This window comes from Ricinus communis, chromosome 7, assembly GCF_019578655.1.
Source record: "Ricinus communis isolate WT05 ecotype wild-type chromosome 7, ASM1957865v1, whole genome shotgun sequence".
NCBI classification, from domain to species: domain Eukaryota; kingdom Viridiplantae; phylum Streptophyta; class Magnoliopsida; order Malpighiales; family Euphorbiaceae; genus Ricinus; species Ricinus communis.
The window spans coordinates 103,839-123,838 of record NC_063262.1 but is presented as its reverse complement, the minus strand read 5'-3'; the positions used below and the strand labels follow the sequence as shown (position 1 = coordinate 123,838).

At 28.9% G+C, this 20,000-nt stretch overlaps 3 non-coding genes and 2 pseudogenes across 3 annotated transcripts; 2 read left to right on the top strand and 3 right to left on the bottom strand.

The window, feature by feature from the left end:
- Positions 1-89: 89 nt before the first annotated feature.
- On the bottom strand, positions 90-3,060 carry LOC125370665 (annotated as a pseudogene).
- Positions 3,061-6,468: 3,408 nt separating this feature from the next.
- On the top strand, positions 6,469-6,552 carry TRNAY-GUA. The gene has a single exon. It is a non-coding gene; the product is annotated as a tRNA-Tyr (tRNA).
- Positions 6,553-14,089: 7,537 nt separating this feature from the next.
- Positions 14,090-14,163, bottom strand: TRNAD-GUC. The gene has a single exon. It is a non-coding gene; the product is annotated as a tRNA-Asp (tRNA).
- A 395-nt stretch (positions 14,164-14,558) lies between these two features.
- TRNAY-GUA lies at positions 14,559-14,642 on the bottom strand. Its single transcript has one exon. It is a non-coding gene; the product is annotated as a tRNA-Tyr (tRNA).
- A 3,381-nt stretch (positions 14,643-18,023) lies between these two features.
- LOC125370614 overlaps positions 18,024-20,000 on the top strand; it is a 3,765-nt pseudogene continuing 1,788 nt past the window's right edge.

Sequence of the window (20,000 nt, the reverse complement as noted above, 5' to 3'; positions counted from 1 at the left end):
GATGGGATAGCCGAGCCAGAAAAAATAGATTAGATCTAAATGAATTGAAAAGAAAGGAAAAGGAATACTTTTAAGATCGATTTAACTATTGGATCTCTTGTCTCAGTTAGTTAAGAGGAGTCATGGAAAGAACGGGTTCAAAATCACGATCAATTCCCTTTTCAAATCCTGCTGCAGCTGCACGAGCCCTTCCCGCGTGCCATAAATGACCTACGAATAGGAAGAACCCTAGAACAAAATGAGAGGTAGCTAACCAACTTCTAGGAGAGACATAATTGACTGCATTGATTTCGGTAGCTACGCCACCTACAGAATTTAACGAACCTAAAGGCGCGTGGGTCATATATTCTGCGGAACGGCGTTCTTGCCAAGGTTGTATGTCTTTTTTCAACCTACTCAAGTCCAAACCATTTGGACCTCTTAGAGGTTCTAACCAAGGAGCACGCAGATCCCAAAAACGCATAGTTTCGCCTCCAAAAATAACTTCTCCGGTAGGCGAACGCATTAAATATTTACCTAACCCGGTAGGTCCTTGAGCAGATCCCACGTTAGCCCCAAGACGTTGATCTCGAACTAGAAAAGTAAAAGCTTGAGCTTGAGAAGCTTCTGGTCCAGTAGGCCCGTAAAACTCACTAGGGTAAGCGGTATTATTGAACCAGACAAAGCAACAAGCAATGAAACCAAAACGGATAAAGCACCTAAACTATAAGACAAGTAAGCCTCTCCAGACCATACAAGTGCACGGCGAGCCCATGCAAAGGGTTTGGTTAAGATATGCCAGATTCCACCCAGTATACAAATGGAACCTAACCATACATGCCCTCCAATTATATCTTCCAAATCGTCCACACTAACAATCCATCCTTCTCCTCCAAAAGGGGATTTTAGTAAATAACCGAAAATAACACTTGGGCTAAGGGTTAAGTTAGTAATTTTTCTTACATCTCCCCCCCCCGGAGCCCAGGTATCATATACGCCCCCAAAATAAAGAGCCTTGAATACTAGAAGAAAAGCACCTATACCTAGCAAGATTAAGTGAATACCTAAAATTGTTGTCATTTTATTTCTATCTTTCCATACATAACCAAAAAATGGAAAAGATTCTTCAAGAGTCTCAGGACCCAGAAGTGCATGATAAATACCGCCAAAGCCCAATACTGCGGAGGAAATTAAGTGAAGTACGCCAGATACAAAGTATGGAAAGGTGTCTATAACTTCCCCACTAGGGTTCTACCCCCCAACCTAGAGTAGCTAGGTGGGGAAGTAAAATTAATCCTTGTTCATACATTGGCTTCTCTGGTACGAAATGAGCCACTTCGAATAGGTTCATTGCTCCGGCCCAGAATACGATTAATCCAGCATGGGCTACATGGGCTCCCAGTAGTTTACCGGATAAATTGATAAGTCGGGCATTCCTAGCCCACCAAGCGAAACCGGTGGTTTCTTGGTCACGACCGGCTAAAGATAAAGTTCCATTAAAGAGCGTTTCCACGTGGTAGAACCTCCTCAGGGAATATAAGGTTTTCATGAGGCTGATCTTGAGCCGCCATCCAAGCCCGAATACCTTCGTTTAAGAGAATATTTTTAGTGTAGAAAGTCTCAAATTCAGGATCTTCCGCTGCACGAATTTCCTGAGAAACGAAGTCATAGGCACGTAGATTCAGAGCCAGACTGACTACTCCAAGAGCGCTCATCCATAAACCGGGTTACGGGTACAAATAACATAAAGAAATGTAACCAACGTTTATTGGAAAAAGCAACCCCAAAGATTTGAGACCAAAAGCGGTTAGCGGTGACCATTGAATAAGTTTCTTCAGCTTGAGTTGGGTTAAAAGCACGGAATGTATTTGCACCATCACCATCTTCAAATAAAGTATTTCTACAGTAGCACCATGAATAGCGCACAGCAGAGCAGCGCCCAATACGCCGGCAACTCCCATCATATGAAATGGGTTCAGCGTCCAGTTATGAAAACCCTTGGAAAAAGAGGATGAATCGAAATATAGCTGCTACACCAAAACTAGGCGCAAAAAACCAACCAGACTGACCTAGTGGATAAATCAGGAATACAGAATAAAAACAGCAATTGGACCAGAGAATGCGATTGCATTATAAGGTCGCAATTGCACAGATCGAGCAAGTTCAAATTGACGTAACATAAAACCTATTAGCCCGAAAGCACCGTGGAGAGCAACAAAAGTCCACAAACCACCTAATTGACACCAACGAGTAAAATCTCCTTGTGCTTCAGGACCCCATAGTAATAATAAAGAATGTGCTAAACTATTAGCAGGAGTAGAAACTGCGGCGGTTAAGAAGTTGCAACCTTCCAAATAGGAACTGGCCAATCCGTGGGTATACCATGAGGTTACAAAGGTTGTACTCAGGAACCAACCCCCTACGGCGAAATAGGCACAAGGAAAGAGCAATAGACCGGACCAACTCACAAAAACGAAACGGTCCCTCCGTAACCAGTCATCCATAATATCAAATAAATCATTTCGTCTTTGGTAAATTTACCAAGGGCTATAGTCATAGTGATCCTCCTATTCAACTACTTCAACCATTTCCGAACACCTCATAGCATTTTCAGGGCCTTTGAAGCTTCTATCATTTATGTATGATTTGATTTCTTGTACACTGCCCTTTCTAATTTCTAATGGGTTTCGAAGAAAAAAATTCTTTATCGGTCCATAACCTGACTTAGGTAAATTCATGAATTCAATTCGGTTATTCTTTTTTATAGTCTTAATAACCATATGAACCATGAATTTTTTTATGACTCATCAAATCAATCAGATAGATGAATTTTTTAAAAGCACTGTTCAAGGAACAAGTGATCCCCCTCTCCTTACTAGTGGATCCTCAGACTTATTTCTCTCATTCTATCAAACTAATCTTATTCTTGGATCTTGTTCGTAAGATTTCTAAAAATCAATATTTTTACGTATTCTTCTAATTTCTATATGCATTAAACTGTTACAGTATCCTATATTTTATTATTTTATATTTTATTCTTTCTCGCCAACTTTCTTATATTTTCTTTTGCCATTTTTGTTATATTTCTTTTACTCAGATAAAATAAAAAGAAATCAGATAAAATAAATAAAAAAAAACTAGAATATTTTGTAGGTCAAAGCAAGAAAGACGCTTCGAATAGTTTTTTATTTACTTGACTTTATATCTGTCAGAAAAGAAGAAAGAGAATGAATTTTCCTATTATTAAATTCAATACAATATTAAATAAATAGAAAACTTTAAATGAAAGGATTTAAAATGAAAGTATTTTTCTCACACCTATTCTACATTACATTGTCGGAATAAAAATATTGTATGTATCGATACCAAAATATTTGGTACAGGAAGCCATGATCTGATAGATATATCAATCTTATTATATATAAATCTTATATACCTATAAATAGCAATATAAATTGATTTTGTGTCCTGGAATCAAAGAGATATTTAAAAGCATCTTCTATGTCTTATGTTATGACTTCGAATAAACTTTCTATGGAGGAGGGAAATAGTTATTTATTCCTATAGAATAACTAGGAGCAAGAAGATTTAATCAGAAATATCGACAGATTTTTGGAGTCCAAAGAAAACGAAATATGAAAAGGAAAGAAAAGCAGAGCTACTGTTTCAATTTCATCTATATCGAATTTTACCATCAGAATAGTAGATATAGTTATGATGCAATAAGTTAGGTCCACTTACTTTTTCTTTATTGATTTCTAATATAATCTTTAGAATTGATTTGATTGGAATAGAATAATGGAAAATAAGAAAATTTTGCGATTTAAGAGCCAATTTCTCATTATTCTGTTTAATATAATAAACAAATGTTCAACTTTATAACTATATTCTATAATATATTCTATAATTATATAATTATAGAATATATTTTTAATATAGAATTAAAATGAATATTTTCTAACTATATGAAATAGAATATAATCAAAATATACTCTATTACTATTACTCTATTTTATATTTTATATAGTAAAATTTATATACTAAAAATCATTATAAAAATCATTATAATATTCGTTTAATAGAGTTTTAATAGAGTATTGATATGGTATAACTTATTATAATGTATAATGTTAATTTTCAAAATTTCTAATTTCCATTTTAGAATTAATTTAAATTTAGAGTTTCTTACTTTTTTTATGACAAATATCAACAATATTTCATTCCCCTTCAAATAGAAATATTATCAAATAGGAATATTATCGTAGGTTTTTTCTTTTATTTCTTTTATTAAAATTAAAAGAAAAAAAGGCCAAAGCCCCTTATCGGATTTGAACTGATGACTTACGCCTTACCATGGCGTTACTCTACCACTGAGTTAAAGGGCCCGTTTGATTCAATTCCTGAATGAGCTACTATGTGGATAAGATAGATCTATAGAAAAAAAATAAGTAAATAAATAAAGTAAATCTATAAATCTATTTTAATATTTTAATATTATTTAAATATTTTAATATATTTTAATATAATAATTTGATTTTAATATAATAATATTAATATTTGATTTTTAATATAATAATATTAATATTTGATTTTAATATTTTAATATATTTGAATATATTTATATTAATATATTAATATTTTAATATTAATATATTTATATTATTATATTATAATATTAATATTATATTTATTTAATATTCAATTTATTAAATTAGAATATAATTCTAATATCTAATATATATATATAAATTAGAATCTAATATATATATAATTATATATAAATTTAGAATCTAATATATAGAATGAAATTAGAATATAATTCTAATCTAATATATAAAATTAGAATATATATAATATTCTAATAAATATTATATATTTATATATAATAAATTATTAATATTAAATTATAATAAAGATTAAATAAATATTATAATTATTATATATTATAATAAAAATAAAATATAATATAAATAAATATAATATAATATAAATAAATTATAAATATAATATAAATAAATATAATATAAATAAATATAATATTAATATAATATAATAATAAATATATATATATAATATATAATAAATTATAATAATAAAATAAAATTATAATAATAAATATATATAATTAGAATAATAAATATATAATATATATAATAAATTATAATAAATATTATAATAAATAAATATTTATTTAAATAAATAAATATTATTTATATTATTTAAATAAATAAATATTAAATAAATAAAATAAATAAATATTTTAATCTAAAATATAAAATAATAACATTATTTTTAATACTATTATTAGATATTAGAAAAATTAGATTATTCTAAACATGGAATATTATTCTAATTTAGAATTCTATTCTAAATTCATAAATTCTAATAGAAACTAATATAAATTAGAATAAGTATATTATACATACTAAGCATAGGAAGTAGATTCATAGTAGTTCATTTATAAGCGAAAGGTTTGATTTACCTAGTGAGTTTAGACTAAACTAGTGAATATAGGTAAAAAGAGTTTATTGATATTGAATTTGATAATATAAATATCAATGTAATGAATTTATCAAGGTCACCACTGAAATTCGCTTGATTGATACATGTATTTAGCAATTCAACATAGATCCAAGATATTTCATCGAATCGCTGATGAAAGATTCTATTTGTCCCCTCAACCAAATTTAAAATCAAATTGATAACTTGTTGATGCCTATCCTCTTCCCAGATTTCTCATTTGTTAAATTACTGGTTTAGTGAGAGAGATATGCCTATTTATCTTAACAATGAGGAATTAATGAACGAAAGCGAAAGAAGTAAGGTTTAACCCTATTTTCTGGTTTTCTGGCAGACCCGTTGAAAGAATCTTTCGTATTATTTCTATTTTTTTTTTTTCTATTTTGTTTTTTTATTAAATATTCAATTTGTACTAAATTCAAAAATATATATATAATATTAATATATATATTAATAATAATTCATTATATTTAATATTAATAGAATTATGAATTTAAATTCATTCTTCTAAATTCATTCTATTTATATTTATTATATTTATATATTAATTATTAATTTTTTCATTTTATTTCTATTTATTTTATATTAATTTATTAATTTTATTAATTTATTAATTTAATTCTATTTATTTTATTTATTTTATTTATTTATTAAATTAATTTATTTAATATTCTTAGAATTATTGATTATTCTTAGAATGGATAATGGCGAATATAAGAATCACAAAATTTATCGAATCATGAAGGGCGGAAAGATCTTCGAATCTAGTCATACCATTTCGTTATATTGACAATTTCAAAACTGTTCATACTATGAGCATAGTATGCTGTGGTCGGGCAAATGCGCCCCATCGTCTAGTGGTTCAGGACATCTCTTCAAGGAGGCAGCGGGGATTCGACTTCCTGGGGGGTAGGGTATTACGAAAGGAAGTTGATCATGGATTCTTAATAAGTCTGAATTGATTCTTCCGGGTCGATGCCCGAGCGGTTAATGGGGACGGACTGTAAATTCGTTGGTAATATGTCTACGCTGGTTCAAATCCAGCTCGGCCCAATAATTCACTGATCCGCCATGAATGATATAACCCCTTTGTTCTCTCGAAATGCCTGATACAGAAAAAAAAAGCCATAATTCTGGATATATCTTACCTGTTCTTATTTGATTTGTTTTATTTTATTTAGTTTTTCTCATAAATTCTGATCTGCTAATGATCTAGATTCAGATTTTGAAATAACGAAAAGCTGACTAGTACCTCATCCCTTTTAGATTAAATTCACTTGTGCATATCCATGTGGATATCAATATACTACCCCGTTTCTGTTATATACAACGCGGTGATTCCAGCCCAAACCGAAATAGTAAAATTTAAATAGTAAATAGAAGGGGTATGGAATGAAATCATAAGAATATATATGCTGTACACTTCTTGTATTGTATCGGGATTGTAGTTCATGGTCAGAGCACCGCCCTGTCAAGGCGGAAGCTGCGGGTTCGAGCCCCGTCAGTCCCGACGGATCCAACCAATAATCTAATAAAAATACATTAATTCATCTTTCCTTCTGCGAAAGGGGACAAATAGCATAATTTCATTCCCAAGGGACCATTTATTTTCTTTTCGTTTTATATTTCATCTAAGTAAATACAAATCATGGAATTTTCATTTTTTCAACCAGTACTGATTGATAGGACATATGGATTAGCAGCAATTATTGGTAACGTTATATCCAAGATTCAAAAAGATACTATACTGAGTTTTGATTTTTGATTCGACCCATATGAAATCGAATCATACCATATCTTTCCGGTAACGCATACACAAATGAATTTTATTTATTTGTATGTATGTATGTACGATACAAAATCAATTTAATTGCTTTGATAGAACTTTTAATCTTATCTGAAAGTCTCTTTTTTGGCCCGATTTTGTGTAATTCAATTACAAATTTGAATTTGAAACAATCTATCTCATTCAAATGAATTGCTTTTTTAATATATTCTATGCATTCCATTACTAAAGAATGGGATATTAATAAAATAAATATCAACAAAAAAAAAGAAAGTAATGGAAAAAAATTATCAATTGAATCAAGAATCCAGCCATTTTTGAATTCAGTATGGATAAACGATCTTCTATGTTATACTATTCAATTCGACGATGAATCGATTTGATAACCAGATATTGTTATTCATGATATTGATCAGACTCGATATCATCGAGATGGAATTCATCCCATTGAATTTAGAGGCGAAAGATTTTTTATTTATTATCTCTATGGGATTAAACTCGAGTTATTACGAAGTAAAGAAAAGAAACGATGAGATTATGAAGTAAATATTCTTGCGTTTATTGCTACTGCCCTGTTCATTCTAGTTCTACTGCTTTTTACTTATAATTTACGTAAAAACGGTTAGTCAAAGTGATTAATTTGAATGAAACTTGACTTTGACTTCTTAGTTCTTATCAATGATTGAAGAAAAAATGAAAAGGATTCCTTTGAGTCTTAAAATGAAATGAGCAGACTAGAATTAGCAGTATTCTATGAGATCTGATAGTATGATAGAAAGAAATCTATTTCTCATCATACTATCCGTTTTTTATTCTAGTGTATACAGTTGTACTATATAAAGATATAGGCTTAATCTAGATATAAATTAATCTATATCTATAATATCATCTCACATTCATATGTCTAGATATCAATTATCTATATGGAATGTCCATAACGTCCCAATTCTATTTCTTCATCTATTTGATTTGTGTTGATTCCAATTAATGTCGAAAGGCAACTTTACTCTTACTTTTAGGATTCTAATTCCTAGATTTCTGATTATTTAAAATATGAATCCTACCATGTACCGAAACAATAAAATCAAAGGGTCAATCAAAAGGAATTCTATAAAAAAACTTTATAAAAAAACTTTTCAGATTTCAACGAAAAGGATTAGTAAACCCCGCTGATTTTGAACCTTTGAATCATAATATGAAATGAGTCAAATCAATAAGGTATAGCACAACCAATTTCCAAAATAATAAATGTGAAATTCAAATACTAAAATCCACACTAAGCACTAAGAAATATCTTAGTATGCGTAGTATCTCATTGAGAACCACTATGTCTATCTTATTTCCCATAAAATTCACTTAATTCTAATCACTTTTAATAACTAATAAAAGAACTGCTTCTACTTTTGAACAGAAAAAAGACAGTGGGGGTTCTGTTCTTCCTTGTTCATATATAATTCTGGTAAGAACCAGTTTACCGAAATAGAGAATTTAGGAAGAATTAGCTGGAATAAATTTCTATCGTTTGTATTCCTTTCCTTCGAAATATGAACACGAGAATCATTGAAATATTTGTTTGATTATGATTAAAAGGCTATTATTCATATTATTCATAGAATACATTACTCGCTCGAATCCAATATACTTTGAAATGAAGATATGAAGATATTTTTAATTCAATTTCTAAATTTGAAGAAATTAGAAATTGAATTAAATAATTCAATATTCAATTTTAATTATTAATTAATAAATTCAAAAATCTTTAATCTTTGCAGAACGATCTATAAACAAGCGATAGAGTTTGATTTCAACTCAATTAGTAACACCCCCAAAGTCCACTTCTTCCCATACTACGAGCGAAAAATGTAAAGACACTACTAAAGCAGCCCAAGGACTTACTATATCCATGTGAATTATGTCCTCTATCTCTATGAATATGAATGAATTTTTCCATTATTGTCTACTAATAATAGTAGAATTGTTGGCACAGAGTCAAAAAGATTCTGTTCAATATAGTGATGAAAAATCCAAAAATCCAATTAATTCAAAGAAGTTCTTATCTTATTCTATAAGATTGATAGTAGAATCGAAAAATGTTTAGTACACTTAGTACAAACAAATAGCCAGCAATACCCTGGGAAGTATCAGTATCAAGAAGCCTTTTCCTCCGCGTACTTCCTGTTGGGAGCAAATTTGATAAGTTGTATCAGCAAAGGGAATAAGATATTATGTTTTTGTTGATCACACCGGATTTGAACTGGGGAAAAGATTTGCAGTCCCCCTGCCTACCACTTATAACGGCCATGCTGCCAAGGCAACATAAAATAGACGAAAATATTCCTAAATTCCTCTTTTTTTGCTTTTTTTTATTTTTAGAGGAGGAGTTTTTTCTTTTGATTGGATCTATCTTTTCCATTTATTTTGTATAGTATCTCAAAACACACACTATCTAAATTTTTCTATTATTCATTGAAATGAAAAAGTCAATTTTCAACAAACTCAAAATTAAGGACAAATTGGAACCATTAACTATTAACTGTGAATTCATAAACGATTCTTGATTTCAATCGAAAATTGTATTTCTCTAATCCTAATGATATAAGAAAATAAAATTGATACGTAACCAATCCGTATTGATTCTTTTCAATAAAAAAATTCTTCTCAGTTTCAATTATAACAACAATTATGAGTATGTAAACCCTAGAACATAAAATTTTATGGGCTATCTATATCATCTTTCATCCGTTCATGATTCTATAGGAAAATTTCATATTCAATGAAAATGGAATATAAATTTGATAGAGCATGACATGCGCTGTCCAAAATAGAACTGCAAAAAAGGAGAGACGTATATATAGTATATACTATATGAGATAGCTATAGTTATGCCCGCATATGTTTAATAAGCCTCTATGTTTGTACTTTATGTTGCGATTTTTTGAATACCCGTATTATTGAACTCGATTAAAATTCCATTATTGTATATTGGATCGTTCTTCATTCAAATTATATGGATCGATCTAGCAATGATGGAATTTATATTCTGTTTACAGAATCACATAAAATTTTATCTATCTCCATAGATATGGAATGTATGAAATACGTATGAACGGAGGAATAAAGAGAAGTTTATACTCAAATTCGAATTTGCAACAGAGACAGCTGGAAAAGAATTGAGAAATTCCACTTACCTTAGACTTATGAAATTTTGTATAGAATAGCAAAACAAAAAGTGATTCAATTTCTACCATTATTATGATATTACATATTCCAATACGCTTGGATACCAATTTCCAATACGCTTGGATACCAATAAAATAACTGAATTCGGGATTAAATCTTCGATGAGAAACCAATAATCCGAAACAATATAAAGTTGATTTTTGATTTTTTTAGCACTTAGCTTTTTCGCGGATTTCATTGTTTAGTTCAAAAAAATTTGCATAGAAGAGAGATTTTTTTATATCTTTTTTTTAATCGAGTTCATATAATACGATTGAAGTGCATAACATAAAACAAACATAAGAAGGCTTATTAAACATATGCGGGCATAACTATAGCTATCTCATAATTATAGCTATCTATACTATATATACGTCTCTCCTTTTACTGCAGTTCTATTTTGGATAGCGTATGTCATACTCTATCAAAATTTATATTCCATTTTCATTGAATAGAAATTTTCCTATAGGAATCATAGACGGATAAGATAGATATCCGCATAAAATTTTATGTTCTAGGGTTTACATATACTCATAATTGTTGTTATAATTGAAACTGAGAAGAATTTTTTTTTATTGAAAAGAATCAATACGGATTGGTTACGTATCAATTTTTATTTTCTTATATCATTAGGATTAGAGAAATACAATTTTCGATTGAAATCCAAGAATCGTTTATGAATTCACAGTTAATAGTTAATGGTTCCAATTTGTCCTTAATTTTTGAGTTTGTGACTGAAAATTGACTTTTCATTTCAATAGATAATAGAAAAATTTAGATAGTGTGTGTTTTGAGATACTATACAAAATAAATGGAAAAGATAGACCAACCAAAAAGAAAAGAAACCCTCCTCTAAAAATAAAAAAAAAGCAAAAAAAGGGTGGGAATATTTTCGTCTATTTTGTGTTGCCTTGGCGGCATGGCTGAGTGGTAAGGCAGTGGACTGCAAACTTTTTCCCCAGTTCAAACTGGTGTCGCCTGATCAACAAAAAACGCAAAATATCTTATTCCCTTTTTTTGCTGATATAACTTATCAAATTTGCTCCCAACAGAAGTACGCGGAGGAAAAGGCTTCTTGATACTGATACTTCCCAGGGTATTGCTGGCTATTTTGTTTGTACTAAAAATTGTACTAAACATTTTTCGATTCTACTATCAATCTTATAAGAATAAGATAAGAACTTCTTTGAATTAATTGGATTTTTGGATTTTTTTTCATCACTATATTGAACAGAATCTTTTTTTTTGACTCTGTGCCAACAATTCTACTATTATTAGTGAACAATAATGGAAAAATTCATTCATATTCATAGAGATAGAGGACATAATTCACATGGATATAGTAAGTCTCGCTTGGGCTGCTTTAATGGTAGTCTTTACATTTTCCCTTTCGCTCGTAGTATGGGAAGAAGTGGACTTTAGGGGTATTACTAATTGAGTTGAGAAATCAAACTCTATCGCTTGTTTTATAGATCGTTCTGCAAAGATTAAAGATTTTTGAATTTATTAATTAATAATTAAATTGAATATTGAATTATTTAATTCAATTTCTAATTTCTTCCAAATTTAGAAATTGAATTAAAAATATCTTCATATCTTCATTTCCAAAGTATATTGGATTCGAGCGAAGTAATGTATTCTATGAATAATATATGAATAATAGCCTTTTAATCATAATCAAACAAATATTTCAATGATTCTCGTGTTCATATTTCGAAAGGAAAGGGAATACAAACGATAGGAAATTTATTCCAACCCAATTCTTCCTAAATTCTCTATTTCGGTAAACTGGTTCTTACCAGAATTATATATGAACAATGAGGAAGAACAGAACCCCCCCCTTTTTTTTGTCTTTTTTCTGTTCAAAGAGAAACGAAAGCAGTTCTTTTATTAGTTATTAAAAGTGATTAAATTAAGTGAATTTTTATGGGAAATAAGATAGACATAGTGGTTCTCCAATGAGATACTACGCATACTAAGATATTTTCTTGCTTAGTGCTTAGTTTAGTATTTGTTTTATTATTTTAGAGAAATTGGATTTGTGCTATACCTTATTGATTTGACTCATTTCATATTATGATTCAAAGGTTCAAAATCGGCAGGGTTTACTAATCCTTTTCGTTGAAATCTGAAAAGTTTTTATAAAGTTTTTATAGAATTCCTTTGATTGATTTTATTGTTTCGGTACATGGTAGGATTCATATTTTAAATAATCAGAAATCTAGGAATTAGAATCCTAAAAGTAAGAGTAAGAGTTGCCTTCGACATTAATTGGAATCAACACAAATCAAATAGATGAAGAAATAGAATTGGGACGTTATGGACATTCCATATAGATAATTGATATCTAGACATATGAATATGAGATGATATTATAGATATAGATTAATTTATATCTAGATTAAGCCTATATCTTTATATAGTACAACTGTATACACTAGAATAAATTGATAGTATGATAGAAAGAAATAGATTTCTTTCTATCATACTATCGGATCTCATAGAATACTGCTAATTCTAGTCTGCTCATTTCATTTAAGACTCAAAAAAGGAATCCTTTTCATTTTTTTTCTTCAATCATTGATAAGAACTAAGAAGTCAAAGAAGTCAAGTTTCATTCAAATTAATCACTTTGACTAACCGTTTTACGTAAATTATAAGTAAAAAGCAGTAGGAACTAGAATGAACAGGGCAGTAGCAATAAACGCAAGAATATTTACTTCCATAATCTCATCGTTTCTTTTTCTTTACTTCGTAATAACTCGGGATTTAATCCCATAGAGATAATAAATAAAAAATCTTTCGCCTCTAAATTCAATGGGATGAATTCCATCTCGATGATATCGAGTCTGATCAATATCATGAATAACAATATCTGAGTTATCAAATCGATTCATCGTCGAGAATTGAATAGTATAACATAGAAAGATCGTTTATCCATACTGAATTCAAAATGGCTGGATTCTTGATTCAATTGATAATTTTTTTTCCATTACTTTCTTTTTTTATTTGATATTTATTTTATTAATATCCCCATTCTTTGGTAATGGAATGCATAGAATATATTAAAATAAAAAACTTCAGTGCGCAATTTGAATGAGATAGATTGTTTCAAATTCAAATTTGTAATTGAGATTACACAAAATCGGAGCCAAAAAAAGAGACTTTTCAGATAAAGATTAAAAGGATTCTATCAAAGCAATTAAATTGATTTTGTATCGTACATACATACATACAAATAAATAAAAATTCCATTTGTGTATGCGTTACCGGAAAAGATATGGTACTTGATTCGATTTCATTATATGGGTCGGGAGTAATCAAAAATCCAAACTCAGTATAGTATCTTTTGAATCTTGGATATAACGTTACCAATAATTGTACTAATCCACATATGTCCCTATCAATCAGTACTGGTTGAAAAAATGAAAATTCCCGTATTTGTATTTACTTAGATGAGAAATGTAAAACGAAAAGAAAATAAATGGTCCCCTTGGGAATGAAATTATGTTATTTGTCCCCTTTCGCAGAAAAGGGAAAGATGAATTAATGTATTTTTTATTAGATTATTGGATTTGGATCCGTCGGGACTGACGGGGCTCGAACCCGCAGCTTCCGCCTTGACAGGGCGGTGCTCTGACCACTTGAACTACAATCCCCGGGAAATGCAATACAAGAAAGTGTACAGCATATATATTCTTATGATTTCATTCATACCCCTTCTATTTACTATTTAAATTTTACTATTTCGGTTTTAGACTGGAATCACCGCGTTGTATATAACAGAAACGGGGGTAGTATATTGATATCCACATGGATATGCACTTTAGTGCTAAAAGGGATAGGGAGTACTAGTCAGCTTTTCGTTATTTCAAAATCTGAATCTAGATCATTAGCAAGATCAGAATTTATGAGAAAAAAACTAAATAAAATAAAGCAAATCAAATAAAGAACAGGTAAAGATATATCCGAAATTATGACTTTTTTTTTTTCTGTATCAGGCATTTCGAGAGAACAAAGGGGTTATATCATTCATGGCGGATCAGTGAATTATTGGGCCGAGCTGGATTTGAACCAGCGTAGACATATTGCCAACGAATTTACAGTCCGTCCCCATTAACCGCTCGGGCATCGACCCAGGAAGAATCAATTCCAGACTTATTAAGAATCCATGATCAACTTCCTTTCGTAATACCCTACCCCCAGGGGAAGTCGAATCCCCGCTGCCTCCTTGAAAGAGAGATGTCCTGAACCACTAGACGATGGGGGCGCATTTGCCCGACCACCAGCATACTATGCTCATAGTATGAACAGTTTTTTGAAATTGTCAATATAACGAAATGGTATGACTAGATTCGAAGAATCTTTCCGCCCTTCATGATTCGATAGAATTTTGTGATTCTTATATTCGCCATTATCCATTCTAAGAATAATCAATAATTCTAAGAATATTAAATAGAATTAATTTAATAAATAAATATTAAATATAAATAAAATAAATAGAATTAAATTAATAAGAATTAATAATAAGAATTAATAAATTAATATAAAATAAATAGAAAATAAAATAGAAAAAATTAATAATTAATATATAAATATAATAAATATAAATAGAATGAATTTAGAAAGAATGAATTTAGAATTCATAATTCTATTAATATTAGTAATATAATAGAATTAATTATTAATATTATATATTAATATTATATATATATTTTGAATTTAGTACAAATTGAATATTTAATAAAAACAAAATAGAAAAAAAAAAATAGAAATAATACGAAAGATTCTTTCAACGGGTCTGCCAGAAAACCAGAAAATAGGGTTAAACCTTACTTTTCGCTTTCGTTCATTAATTCACTCATTGTTAAGATAAATAGGCATATCTCTCTCACACTAAACCAGTAATTTAACAAATGAGAAATCTGGGAAGAGGGATAGGCATCAACAAGTTATCCAATTTGATTTTAAGAATTTGGTTGAGGGACAAATAGAATCTTTTCATCAGCGATTCGATGAAATATCTTGGATCTATGTTGAATTGCTAAATACATGTATCAATCAAGCGAATTTCGGTGGTGAGGTTCGGCCTTGATAAATTCATTACATTGATATTTATATTTATCAAATTCAATATCAATAAACTCTTTTTACCTATATTCACTAGTTTAGTCTAAACTCACTAGGTAAATCAAACCTTTCGCTTATAAATGAACTACTATGAATCTACTTCCTATACTTAGTATGTATAATATACTTATTCTAATTTATATTAGTTTCTATTAGAATTTATGAATTTAGAATAGAATTCAAATTAGAATAATATTCCATGTTTAGAATAATCTAATTTTTCTAATATCTAATAATAGTATTAAAAATAATGTTATTATTTTATATTTTAGATTAAAATATTTATTTATTTTATTTATTTAATATTTATTTATTTAAATAATATAAATAATATTTATTTATTTAAATAAATATTTATTTATTATAATATTTATTATAATTTATTATATATATTATATATTTATTATTCTAATTATATATATTTATTATTATAATTTTATTTTTATTATTATAATTTATTATATTATATATATTTATTATTATATTATATTAATATTATATTTATTTATATTATATTTATTTATATTATATTTATAATTTATTTATATTATATTATATTTATTTATATTATATTTTATTTTTATTATAATATATAATAATTATAATATTTATTTAATCTTTATTATAATTTAATATTAATAATTTATTATATAAATATATATTTATTAGAATATTATATATATTCTAATTTTATATATTAGATTAGAATTATATTCTAATTTCATTCTATATATTAGATTCTAAATTTATATATAATTATATATATATTAGATTCCAATTTATATATATATTAGATATTAGAATTATATTCTAATTTAATAAATTGAATATTAAATAAATATAATATTAATATTATAATATAATAATATAAATATATATTAATATTAAAATATTAATATATTAATATAAATATATTCAAATATATTAAAATATTAAAATCAAATACTAATATTATTATATTAAAAATCAAATATTAATATTATTATATTAAAAATCAAATTATTATATTAAAATATATTAAAATATTTAAATAATATTAAAATATTAAAATAGATTTATAGATTTACTTTATTTATTTACTTATTTTTTTTTCTATAGATCTATCTTATCCACATAGTAGCTCATTCAGGAATTGAATCAAACGGGCCCTTTTAACTCAGTGGTAGAGTAACGCCATGGTAAGGCGTAAGTCATCGGTTCAACCGATAAGGTTTTGGCCTTTTTTCTTTTTAATCTTAACAAAAAGAAATAAAAGAAAACCTGCGATAATATTCCTATTTGATAATATTTCTATTTGAAGAGGGAATAGAAATATTGTTGATATTTGTCATAAAAAAAGTAAGAAACTCTAGAATTTAAATTAATTCTAAAATGGAAATTAGAAATTTTTGAAAATTAACATTATACATTATAATAAGTTATACCATATCAATACTCTATTAAAACTCTATTAAACGAATATTATAATGATTTTTATAATGATTTTTAGTATATAAATTTTTACTATATAAAATATAAAATAGAGTAATAGTAATAGAGTATATTTTGATTATATTCTATTTCATATAGTTAGAAAATATTCATTTTAATTTATATTAAAATATATTCTATAATTATATAATTATAGAATATATTATAGAATATAGTTATAAAGTTGAACATTTGTTTATTATATTAAACAGAATAATGAGAAATTGGCTCTTAAATCGCAAAATTTTCTTATTTTCCATTATTCTATTCCAATCAAATCAATTCTAAAGATTATATTAGAAATCAATAAAAGAAAAGTAAGTGGACCTAACTTATTGCATCATAACTATATCTACTATTCTGATAGTAAAATTCGATATAGATGAAATTGAAACAGTAGCTCTGCTTTTTCTTTCCTTTTCATATTTCGTTTTCTTTGACTCCAAAAATCTGTCGATATTTCTGATTAAATCTTCTTGCTCCTAGTTATTCTATAGGAATAAATAACTATTTCCTCCTCCATAGAAAAGTTTATTCGAAGTCATAACATAAGACATAGAAGATACTTTTAAATATCTTTCTTTGATTCCAGGACACAAAATCAATTTATATTGCTATTTATAGGTATATAAGATTTATATATAATAAGATTGATATATCTATCAGATCATGGCTTCCTGTACCAAATATTTTGGTATCGATACATACAATATTTTTATTCCGACAATGTAATGTAGAATAGGTGTGAGAAAAATACTTTCATTTTTAAATCCTTTCATTTAAAGTTTTCTATTTATTTAATATTGTATTGAATTTAATAATAGGAAAATTCATTCTCTTTCTTCTTTTCTGACAGATATAAAGTCAAGTAAATAAAAAACTATTCGAAGCGTCTTTCCTTGCCTTGACCTACAAAATATTCTGGTTTTTTTTTATTTATTTTATCTGATTTCTTTTTTATTTTATCTGAAGTAAAAAGAAATATAACAAAAATGGCAAAAAGAAAATATAAGAAAGTTGGCGAGAAAGAATAAAATATAAAATAATAAAATATAGGATACTGTAACAGTTTAATGCATATAGAAATTAGAAGAATACGTAAAAATATTGATTTTTAGAAATCTTACGAACAAGATCCAAGAATAAGATTAGTTTGATAGAATGAGAGAAATAAGTCTGAGGATCCACTAGTAAGGAGAGGGGGATCACTTGTTCCTTGAACAGTGCTTTTAAAAAATTCATCTATCTGATTGATTTGATGAGTCATAAAAAAATTCATGGTTCATATGGTTATTAAGACTATAAAAAAGAATAACCGAATTGAATTCATGAATTTACCTAAGTCAGGTTATGGACCGATAAAGAATTTTTTTCTTCGAAACCCATTAGAAATTAGAAAGGGCAGTGTACAAGAAATCAAATCATACATAAATGATAGAAGCTTCAAAGGCCCTGAAAATGCTATGAGGTGTTCGGAAATGGTTGAAGTAGTTGAATAGGAGGATCACTATGACTATAGCCCTTGGTAAATTTACCAAAGACGAAAATGATTTATTTGATATTATGGATGACTGGTTACGGAGGGACCGTTTCGTTTTTGTAGGTTGGTCCGGTCTATTGCTCTTTCCTTGTGCCTATTTCGCCGTAGGGGGTTGGTTCACAGGTACAACCTTTGTAACCTCATGGTATACCCACGGATTGGCCAGTTCCTATTTGAAGGTTGCAACTTCTTAACCGCCGCAGTTTCTACTCCTGCTAATAGTTTAGCACATTCTTTGTTATTACTATGGGGTCCTGAAGCACAAGGAGATTTTACTCGTTGGTGCCAATTAGGTGGTTTGTGGACTTTTGTTGCTCTCCACGGTGCTTTCGGGCTAATAGGTTTTATGTTACGTCAATTTGAACTTGTTGATCTGTGCAATTGCGACCTTATAATGCAATCGCATTCTCTGGTCCAATTGCTGTTTTTGTTTCTGTATTCCTGATTTATCCACTAGGTCAGTCTGGTTGGTTTTTGCGCCTAGTTTTGGTGTAGCAGCTATATTTCGATTCATCCTCTTTTCCAAGGGTTTCATAACTGGACGCTGAACCCATTTCATATGATGGGAGTTGCTGGCGTATTGGGCGCTGCTCTGCTGTGCGCTATTCATGGTGCTACTGTAGAAAATACTTTATTTGAAGATGGTGATGGTGCAAATACATTCCGTGCTTTTAACCCAACTCAAGCTGAAGAAACTTATTCAATGGTCACCGCTAACCGCTTTTGGTCTCAAATCTTTGGGGTTGCTTTTTCCAATAAACGTTGGTTACATTTCTTTATGTTATTTGTACCCGTAACCGGTTTATGGATGAGCGCTCTTGGAGTAGTCGGTCTGGCTCTGAATCTACGTGCCTATGACTTCGTTTCTCAGGAAATTCGTGCAGCGGAAGATCCTGAATTTGAGACTTTCTACACTAAAAATATTCTCTTAAACGAAGGTATTCGGCTTGATGGCGGCTCAAGATCAGCCTCATGAAAACCTTATATTCCCTGAGGAGGTTCTACCACGTGGAAACGCTCTTTAATGGAACTTTATCTTTAGCCGGTCGTGACCAAGAAACCACCGGTTTCGCTTGGTGGGCTGGGAATGCCTGACTTATCAATTTATCCGGTAAACTACTGGGAGCCCATGTAGCCCATGCTGGATTAATCGTATTCTGGGCCGGAGCAATGAACCTATTCGAAGTGGCTCATTTCGTACCAGAGAAGCCAATGTATGAACAAGGATTATTTTACTTCCCACCTAGCTACTCTAGGTTGGGGGGTAGGCCCTGGTGGGGAAGTTATAGACACCTTTCCATACTTTGTATCTGGCGTACTTCACTTAATTTCCTCCGCAGTATTGGGCTTTGGCGG